General features: G+C 37.9%; 2 long non-coding RNA genes across 6 annotated transcripts; both read left to right on the top strand.

The window, feature by feature from the left end:
* Window positions 1–520: 520 nt before the first annotated feature.
* Window positions 521–6643, top strand: LOC129350909 (uncharacterized). 5 transcript variants are annotated; one of them, XR_008604497.1, is made up of 4 exons: window positions 521–849; window positions 1587–1728; window positions 2608–2708; window positions 4980–5384. It is a non-coding gene; the product is annotated as an uncharacterized LOC129350909 (long non-coding RNA). The 5 variants fall into 5 exon arrangements; XR_008604496.1 differs by adding an exon at window positions 5541–6643 and having other exon boundaries at window positions 770–849; window positions 2608–5324; XR_008604498.1 differs by lacking the exon at window positions 1587–1728.
* Window positions 6644–6687: 44 nt separating this feature from the next.
* LOC129350995 (uncharacterized) lies at window positions 6688–9873 on the top strand. Its single transcript, XR_008604610.1, has 3 exons — window positions 6688–6837; window positions 7885–8302; window positions 9425–9873. It is a non-coding gene; the product is annotated as an uncharacterized LOC129350995 (long non-coding RNA).
* Window positions 9874–10903: the final 1030 nt, after the last annotated feature.

Below are 10903 nucleotides of genomic sequence, written 5' to 3'. Positions count from 1 at the left end.
TGGCTAACTTACCGCTGAACACCTGTGTTAGTTGCTGCCACAGCTGTCCGTCGTTATTAGAATGAACTTCTCTACCTGTATTTCTCTGCTGTGTATTTTAGCTTTTAAAAAAAGTTATTTTACTTTAAGGTTAACTGAAACCCGTTCAGCTGCACTGAAGTTTAACATTCAGCTGGTTTGAATTAAACCACGCTTAACTTAACATTGCGCAACATTACCTCTCTGAATCTCCATAATTTCATTAAATTCCTTCTCTCTTCCACTGCTCAAGTTCAATCCAGTATATAAAATGACATTAATAGTCAATAAACTAACAACCAGCCATTGTATTTATTTATTATTGCATGTATTTGTAGTAAAACATGAGTTGAAACATCCTACTTTTGGATCTAGAACTGCACAAGTCGTTCATTTTCAGTCACCTGATGAGTTAAACTCCCCTTTTTATTTGAGGTCGAATCAGAAAGTCTGAGTAAACAAAGAAAGTTGTTTATAATTTGCAATACCATTTATCTCTGACTGAGGCTTTAGTTTTTGTTGAGCCGATTTACATGTAGAAACTTTGTTCAGGAAGATTTCTCAGTAGCTCAGAGGACAGGCTGCTTTTTACACAACCTTGTAAGAGAATGTCTGTCAATGCTTTCAGCAGAATTTAGAAACACAACACTTCCTAAACAGATATTTTGAGGCTGTGAGGTTGAACGTTTGAGAGTATATCAGTATGTTTGTTAGTGGTCTTTCTGTTTCTAGGTGGAAGCTGAATTAGTGAGGATGACTCCTGTTCCTGTCATCTCTAAACTCCTCACATCTTTACCTGCACATGAGGAAAATCACTCCTGTAGAATGCAGGTATGTTTGTCATTATTATAAAAAGATGTTTCCTGGTGACCTGTCAGAAACCCATCATATGGAGTCAGCCAAAAATAATGTTTACACACATCAGGAAAAGAAAAATTTGCATGAATATTTCAATACCAAATGTATTCAGACATCACAAGATTAATAAAAGTTATCTTTGGCCTCTACAATTACAAGAGGTGCTCAAAGTGGTGGCCACTGGCTTCCAGACATTTCTGTTGTGTTGTACACGTCACTTGTTGATGCTCCATTCATGAGGGTAAAGCCATCTGTTGGGAAAACATCGTACAACAGGACACAGAGTTATCATGATTTGATCAAACTTAGAAAGAGGAATCTATATGTATAGAAGTACTTATACAAATGAAATATTTATAGAAGTTTTTCTTTTCCTGATGTGTGTACATTATTTTGGCTGACGCTGACTCTGTGAACTTAATGAGAACAAAACTTTGATTTAATTGTTGCTCTGAAAGCTTCTTTAGTGAAAACCGTCTGGTGTTCTGCTTTGAAACAAACTGCTGTTGAGGTCTGTGTTTTTAGGTTTATCCCCACAGTTTCTGAATGAACTGATAGTTGTTTTATTTTCCTGATCAATGTGGACTTTATAATTGATGGTAACATTTACTGATCATATAATCAGCATGACCATATAACAGTATAACATTATGACCACCTGACTAATACTGTGTTGGTCCCTTTATGCTGCTAAAACTCCTCTGATGCAGTGGTTCATCAGAACCTCTGGGGATGTCCTGTGGATCCTGTGGATCCTGTGGGTTGCAGGGTGGGTCCTACCTAGACCAGGCTGATCCTGGACCATCCCACAGATGCTCAATCAGATCTGGATGTGGGGAGTTTGGAACCCAGGTGAACAGCTTAGCTCTGTCGTGTTCCTCAGACCACTCCTGAGGAGTTTTAATTTGTCCTGCTGAGGGTGGCAGCTGGCATCAAGGACTGCTGTTGCCATGGAGACTAGGGGCTTGTTTGTCCTGCAGTGTTTAGGTGGTGGTACATGTCAAACATCCACATGAACGTCAAGGTTTCCCAGCACAACGTTACATAAGAACAAGATGATGGATGTTGTTCTCTTCAGCTGTCAGTGGTCAGAATGTTGCGGCTGATTGGTGGATCTGTCTGTCTTTACTCTGACATCCAGAGTTATATAAAAGTGTAGTATGTGTGCAGCAGAAGAGATTTACTTTATTGTATGCAGTTTTAGTGGTCCCATCAGAGAAAATCATATCCATATACAGGTTTTTATTCATTCCAGGGCTGGTTCAGAAAAGATTATAATAACTACATCAGATAATTCTTAGTTGCAGTTGGAATTTTGCAGACTGAGAGATGGTTGAGAAGGTTTGCAGTTCTTGTTTTAGCAAAATATGTGACAATAGAAGATCTTTGTTGTCATTGTGCATGAAATTATCTGCAAACCAGCAAAGTGCATAAGTCTGAGCTATCTAAAAATAAATAAGTAAAGAAAAATGCTTCTAAAGCCAATAATAAACAGAATATTTTGAGGGAATATTCTAAAAAGGAAAGAAAAGCTCCATTCTCACTCCTTTCAGGATAAACTGTCATTAAAATTGACTTTAAATTTAGCTTCAACACAAGATAAAAACATTTACTTTCATTACTGATGTCAAGTTTTAATAAAGTTCATGCTACTTTTATAAAATGATGAAAGTGAATAAATTGTATTTCTGTGATCTGTGTTTGATTTCTGTCTTTTCTCCTGTCATCCAGATGTTCAGAGGGAGATGATGCCACATCTGGTCCAGCTGATGGAAGGTCTTGAAGTTCTCTGACTGGCCTGGACTGAAGATGGTCGTCTCACTGGATTTAAGGTTCAGATGTTCAGTAACAAACTCCACCAATGAGCCAACAGGGAAGCTTTAGGTTTATTAAATGTTGCTATGAAGGTATCGCTGTTTTTCTTTGTGAATGCAATGTGCTCCAACTGAAACTTGAATTAGAACTTAGAAGTAAATCCTTCCATCTGAAAGGATTTAGTTGCATTAATAACCTCATAACATTCTAATTTTTATTCCAGTCTTGGTTGGAAATAGAATCTCTGTATTGATTCAGGTAAAAACTGAACTTCACAGCATGTTGAAGCAAAACAACCAGATGAAAACTGTGATGGTGTTGGATTGTCAGACCGTAATGTTGCAGCTCAAAGCAGCTTTTCTATCTCAGTTCATTCTGACATTCAGCTATGAATCAACACAGCAGATGGTGATCCATGCTGTGGAAGTCTCACATCTCCTGATTTAATGGAGCTGCTTTGCACTTTTTACACTGTTTATTCACCAACACTTTATTTAATCAAAGTCCCATCTAGTTTTTAAGTTAGTTAGTTTTAAGTTTTTTCTAGTTAAACCAACCTTTTAGGTAAATGTTCCAGGATGTTGGGTAGAATATACCATCAGATCAACCTTTAGGTCTACATTGGAAGATTTTAGAGTAGAATATTACTCCAAACCATCCTTTAGGTCTACATTTAAGGTGGAATACTCCTTTACACCAAGATTTTTTGGTCTACATTGAAAGATTTTAGGTGGAATATTCCTTTGAACGAACTTTTTAAGTTTATGTTCAAGGATGTTGGGTGGAATATACCATCAGACCAACCTCCGAGGTCTACAGTAGTGCATTTTAGGTGGAATATACCATTAAACTCACCTTTTAGATCTACATTGGAGGATTTTAGGTGGGATTTTCTTCCAAACTGTCTTTTAGTCTACATTTAAGGATGTTTAGGATGGTATATTCTTCCAAACCAACTTCTCAGGTCTACATTTCAGGTGGAATATTCCTCCATACTAACTTTTTTGGTCTACACTGAAGAATTTTTTCTAAACACTTTATTTAATCAAAGTCCCATCTAGTTTTTATGAGGAATGTGATGTTTTAATTTCTCTGTGAATAACTGCAGTCTAATGTAACAGCTGGAGTTGTAACATCTGTCCTGATATTGATCATGAAGTATTGATCAGAATAGTTATGGTCAGCAGTCATCCCTGAAGTTTTACATTAAAATCTTTACTTGTGTTGTGAACTTTGGTAAGAAGCAGAAACTTTAGCGTTGCCATGGATACATGAGTGTTAAATTCTGTCCATGTTTCCGTTTTGGGGAAAGCAGTCCTGCAGATGAGTTTGTTTTTACTGCCAGCTACCATTCAGTCTGAGATTTTAAGAATCAATAAATGTGCATAATGTGGAAATGAACAGATTTTATTTTTATTTATTTCTACAGCTGCTGGAGATAAAGTTCCAGAATGTGGAGGAATTTAGTCTCACAATCACAGACGATAAATATTATCTGAAAGTCGGGTTGTTGTTGTTTATCAGCACAATACAAAAAGATTAATGTTAGAAATATTCCAGTTAAGACTCTAGAATATCATGATTTATGTAAATTTAACTCAATAATATGAATGTTCAGGTTAAGATTGTGCAGTTTATTATGTAAGTTTAGCTGATTAAAGTTTATGACTCTGCACTACAATATTATTTATTATTTAAATTTACATCATTGTTAATATTTAGGGTCAGACCCTACAGTATTGAGATTAAGAAATAAAATCTTTTATAAAATGTAAATACACTGAACTAATTTGGATATATTTGAGACTCTACAATATTATTTGACACAAATCTATCTAAATCCAAATTTTAATCATTTTTACTCCAAACATTTACTGGACTGATTTAAATATTAAAATCACTCCTTTCTAATCCTCTGCTGTACGTTCAAACCTGAGGCCTTAAATAGAAACACACAAGTCTCTGATGGAAGGAACTTCTGCAGAGTCCTGGTTCCAGAACATGATGGTAGAATTATAGACAAACTTTAACAAAAGCTGCCTGAGAGTTTACAGGTTTTTATGTTAGATTTCTTCAGTAATTTAATGAGTTATCAGCAAAAATCAAGTGTTCATTTGATCAACTTAATTTCCTAAAACATCCAGAATTGGAGCTCATATCTTTGGCAGCTGTAAAGTTTCTGCTCCTTCAAAGTTCACAACACAATGAATGAATTCCTAAAACACTCAATGCTGCAGAGTGTTTGTGATGCTGAAGCAGTGACCAGTTTTTCTGTTTCTTCTCTGGAGATGCACAATGAGGGACGTCTGCAGCGACTGAGAAAGAGTCTCACCACGTCCTGACATGAGGAAAAAGACTTCATTGAAGACTACAATGAGAAAAACTATCAGACAGCAGACGGCTGCATTCAAGGTGAGCTCTGAACATTTGATCTGGAACAGGAATTCAATAACGGCAGCATGAGCTTCATTTCAGTCTGTAGCTGCTGAATTCATGGATGAATCATCTGGCACTAGAGAGGAAGACCATCAAACATCCACGTCAGCTGATGGAGGTCCAAGAGTCTCACCCAACAAACAACCTACAGAGTGAAGACCTCAAATCTGATTGGACGGCCTCCTATTCAGCCACATGTGTGAACAAATGCCTCTAAGCTGATTTGTTTTCTTAAATAAATCTAGTTTGAGTCCTAATCTATGCCTGTGTTTGCTTCTGTACACCGCTGTTAACAGTTTAGGTTGTTAGATTGTTCCAGATAAGACAAGTACAAGATACTTCAGAGCCGTTCCACCACGAGCCTGACAGGAAGAACTCCAACAGCTACTGAATGTTCCTGTGGTTCCCTCAAGGCTACAGGAGGAGCCCTATGAGGACGAGCCGGTCCACCTGATGGAGGCCAGTCGCTGTGGTTCAAAGCCAACACCGACTACGTGGACTTCTACTGGACCACATGGAGGCCTTCAAACCGGACCAACAAGTTCAGCGACTCCCCGACTCGTGGGTCTGAGGACGCCGCCGAGCCTCGGCCCAGCCGGCCTCCTGTCTGTGGGTGTTTGAGTGCTGAGAGGTTTGTGGATGGATGTGAACGTGTCTGTGTTGAAACAGCAGCTTTTGACTCAGTATCGCTGCTAAAAACCAAGAGCTCCTTTATTTGTGACTTCCACAAAAAAAATGATGAAAATAAGTTTGCCAGGGTTCTGACTGATAACAGATTATTAAATAATGAAAATAATAGTTTAAATATTCCTTTAAACAATCCCTTTAGGTCTACATTTCCTTTACACTGACTTCTTGGTATATGTACAAGTATTTAGGGTGGAATATACCATTAAGCCCAATGTTCAAGGGTTCTTCTGGGAATATACCATTAAACCAACCTTTTAGGTAAATGTTCCAGGATGTTGGGTAGAATATACCATCAGATCAACCTTTAGGTCTACATTGGAAGATTTTAGAGTAGAATATTACTCCAAACCATCCTTTAGGTCTACATTTAAGGTGGAATACTCCTTTACACCAAGATTTTTTGGTCTACATTGAAAGATTTTAGGTGGAATATTCCTTTGAACGAACTTTTTAAGTTTATGTTCAAGGATGTTGGGTGGAATATACCATCAGACCAACCTCCGAGGTCTACAGTAGTGCATTTTAGGTGGAATATACCATTAAACTCACCTTTTAGATCTACATTGGAGGATTTTAGGTGGGATTTTCTTCCAAACTGTCTTTTAGTCTACATTTAAGGATGTTTAGGATGGTATATTCTTCCAAACCAACTTCTCAGGTCTACATTTCAGGTGGAATATTCCTCCATACTAACTTTTTTGGTCTACACTGAAGAATTTTTTCTAAACCACACTTTCGGGTCTATAGTTGAGCTTTTAGGTGGAATATTCCTTTTAACCAGCCCCTCAGGTCTCTTTGAGGATTTTGGATGGAATACTCGGTTAAACCAACATTTTAGGTGCATGTCCAAGGATTTTTGGTGGAACTCAACTCAACTCAACTCAACTCAACTCAACTCAACTCAACTCAACTCAACTCAACTCAACTCAACTCAACTCAACTCAACTCAACTCAACTCAACTCAACTCAACTCAACTCAACTCAACTCAGACCGACAAATTCTTCAATAGAAACTCTATGGTAAACTAAATGAGAAATTGATAAAAATACTGATCAGGTCTCCTTCTTTAAATCAAAATACCATTACTTACATTCAATAAAAAATATTTAAACCACACAACTGATGGTAAGACTAACACAGTCATTTATACACATAGAAACAAAAATGTACTGCACCAAACATTTCCTACCAAATTCATGTGACAACAATCCTACAAATCTGAATAACAACTTTATCTACTACCCAACCACACTTACTATCATATTATTCAAGATTGCCACAAACAATTTCTTAGGAACAACAACCGCTAACTAACATCCAAACAAAATCCATAAGCACTATATATATTGCAAACATATAATACCTGTAAACCATTTGTATAAATGTTGTATTTGCACACAATTGCATCCCTCGGATAACATGCACACAATCTCTACCATAACCCAATAAAATCCCTTCACATAACTTTATCAGTTTTGGCATAAATAAAAGTGTAACTGGCACACTTACAATTTCATACTCTAAACATGGACTATGAAAACCAACACCACTGCAACACAGACTTCATACCACACAACAAACTCAAAAAGATTTTCATATACTTTTATGTCATTACCACTAAAACTGTCTTTCATATTAAAACTTTCCACAATCTAACCATTTAACATCATTACCTAATTTCAAACACTAAACTAATTTTGTTCTTTTCTACAAACAACTAATCTGCACTACAATTAATACCACTATTTAATTGACAAACAAGGCCTCTTCCCATCACACTCAAAAGTGTTCCTACAAGAATCACATACAATGTTCCACATCTAATCCTGCTTTTGAAACATAAACTTGATCAAAAATTAATTTACTTATGGGGTGCCTGAAACTCCTACAACAAACAAACCAAAAAAAAAAAGAAACTCCTACAACAACCATTTGAGAACTAGCAATGCAAACATTATCAGTGAAACATAGAGCAGAAAATATACCTCCTTTATCAATTAATATCTCCAATTTAATTACATAATAATGCACAGCATTTCACAGACAATCTTCTTCTCTGTTCGCAGTTGCCTGCTAATCTTGATTTGGAAGTAGAGGCTCGAGGAAATGGACAAGGAATACTAGAGGTATTATCACGATACATAAGAATGGACTTGTAGAATGACATGAATGGAGTATGGGGTTACTAACCAAGACTGACCTCATTCGAGTCTCACTTTCATGGCGTGCTGAAACCGCAACAATCCATTCTAAATGTATTTCAGAAATATCACAAAGACCTTGCCGCTAAGGGCTTTGTTTATGAGTACAATACTTATACGCTACTGTCTGCTTTTCCTCTTATGTTTGTTTGTTGTTTGTTTTCTTTCCACTACAGGGAAAGACGACCACGGGTTGTGACCTATTACAATCAGCTGCATGAGGTGGAAGAGAAAATGCCCTGCAAGCACTTTGATCTCAACGTCACTTTTGAAGGATCCAGCGGTAGATCAAATTCTCACACTATATCACATATTTTACACGACGTCCTTCAGACGGGTGACAAATTAAAGCAAATGCACTTTAACAAAAAAAAAAACAAAAAACAAAACAAAGCATTCTGACTGCTGACCTGGGTAAATTTAGTAAATTGAATTTATAAAACACTCGCGTACAATCTCTTAAAATACATACGTTTTGCACACATCACAATGCAAGGACTGTGTGTGCTCATCTTCAGGGACTTTTTGTTCGTATTATTTTTGTTAAGATCAAATGAATACATTATTGTTAAGATCAAAATAACACGTTGGAGCATAATTACATCAAATACACTATTACATACGCTCTAGCCCACCATATAATATATACAGCTGTACATTAATTAATGCTTTGCTGCTGTCCCGGACCAGAAAAGCCTCCAGCAGATGTAGAAAAGTCAGACAAGATCAAGTAGTTGTTGTTGTTATACGTGTACACGACTGTGCAAAATGTTAGATCGGCAGCAATATCGACTACCTTATTACAAATTGCAGGGCACAGTTTCACAGCTTTGGGTAGTTCAAAATATCTTGTGCCAGTTCCTCTGTGGACTGACACTCTGTACATTATCTGATAGGTACTTTATTCATTCCCTTAGGGAGATTCAAGGTATGCATGAGCTCACGTGTTACATAGAAGATAGAGGGCCACTGTGCCAATGAGCATGCAACAGACATCCCAAATCTGCCTAAAATGCTGGTATTTACAGAGGTGCAAATTGGTGTTATTTGCAATAAAAATAGAGCATGATAAGGGTTCATAATACAATAAATATGGTATTTGAAGTACAAACGATGTCAGAGCTCTGTGGAAGAACATCTGTTGGTCTGCAGATGCAGGTACATCTGTTAGTCTGCTGCTGCAGGTAGTTCTTCATGGATTCTTGGTGTGCCTCAGTAAAGACTGATTCCTCTGGTTTTTCTTTCAGACTCATTTTAAAATGCTGCTGCTCACACGCTCAAAGACTTTAATCTGATCAGTGACTGATTGTACGTTATGCCTTTACATGAACAATGTGACAGCAGCTGATTATAGTCGTATAGTCATCGTGCCCTTTGTCAGTGCTGTTCTTTTTCTCATTCACAGCAGGGCTCTAGGACCCAGAGACGTCAGGATGGTGGTTCTTGATGTCAGTCTACCAACTGGATTCACCCCAGAAAACTCTGACCTGGAGATGGTAATCACCTTCTAGTGCTAGTGCAGAAAAATCTGAAAGCTTGTGTCAATGGTGTATTTAAGTGTCTTTAAAATGAATGTAGTATTTTAAATAAAAGTTTGTAAAAAGTTTACTACATCATGATAATGACCTTCTAATGGATGAGACATGAATGATCGCATGTTTAGGACGGCGGCGTTGCTAACTAGCTAACAGCTGACTCTGTTTATGTGTGTGTCCAGCTGTCCAATTCAGTGCATCGTTACATCAGTAACTTCCAGATTGTAGACAACCTGAGTGACAGAGGCTCCCTGATCATTCACCTGTTCAAAGTAACATCACTGTATTTATAATTATTATTCTATATCATATCATTTTATGTTATTCGTATGCTTTTCTTTTTTTCCAAGAAGCAGGTTTCTCAGTGCTCAGTAAATAACAATCTGAGGCAGTTTTAGGCTATTACACAAAACCAGCTTATTGGTACCAAAGCCACGGTTCAGAACTCAGACTTGCTAAGTCAGTGTTGGTGTCGTGCAGTGTAGGGCTGCAGCCAGAGTACTGACGATAGTTAGCAAGAGAGATCATATTTCTCCTATGCTGGTTTCTCTTCACTGGCTTCCTGTGAAATGTAGAATAGAATTCAAAATCCTTCTTCTGATATATAAAGCTCTTAACAACCAATCTCCATCATATCTTAAAGACCTGATAGTACCATATTATCCTAGCAGAACTCTTCGCTCTCAGACTGCAGGCTTACTTGGAGAAGTGACCTGTAACTTCTCTCTAAAAGTAGAATGGGAGGCAGAGCCTTCAGTTATCAGCTCCTCTCTTGCGGAACCAGCTCCCAGTTTGGGTTCTGGAGGCGGACACCCTCTCTAATTTTAAGACCAGGCTTAAAACCTTCCTTTTTGACAAATCTTATAGTTAGGACTGACTGGGGGACCCTGAGGGGGTCAGCTGGAGTCTTCCTCTTGGACGTCCCTTAGTTCTGCCCCTAGTTCTGCTGCTACAGGCCTAGGCTGCTGGAGGACCTCTCTGGATGCACTGAGCCCTTCTCCATCTACCATTATATTTAATATACAGTATATATACCATCATTGCATTACACTCACTCTGTTTCTCCCTGTGTCCTTTCTCCGAGTGTCCCTGATCCCAGAGCTGGATGCTTCAGATCTGTGGTGGTTCTCCCACCAACTGGCCTAATCTCCATCTGTGGGATGCTGCTGCTGCTGACCTTCCTCCAGCCCACTGCTTCCAGCTGCCCATTTCCATCAATCTACTCTGCATCACCCTCACTATACTTGATTTGCTCGTCTACATATTTTTGAATTTACCACCAGCTATATATGTAGTATATTTAATGCCAGAGCCATACACCATAGCAGTAAACTATAATCAGTTTCCAG

The sequence above is a fragment of the Amphiprion ocellaris genome, chromosome 17 (genome assembly GCF_022539595.1).
Source record: "Amphiprion ocellaris isolate individual 3 ecotype Okinawa chromosome 17, ASM2253959v1, whole genome shotgun sequence".
Taxonomy (NCBI): domain Eukaryota; kingdom Metazoa; phylum Chordata; class Actinopteri; family Pomacentridae; genus Amphiprion; species Amphiprion ocellaris.
This window is presented reverse-complemented; position numbering and strand designations above follow the sequence as displayed.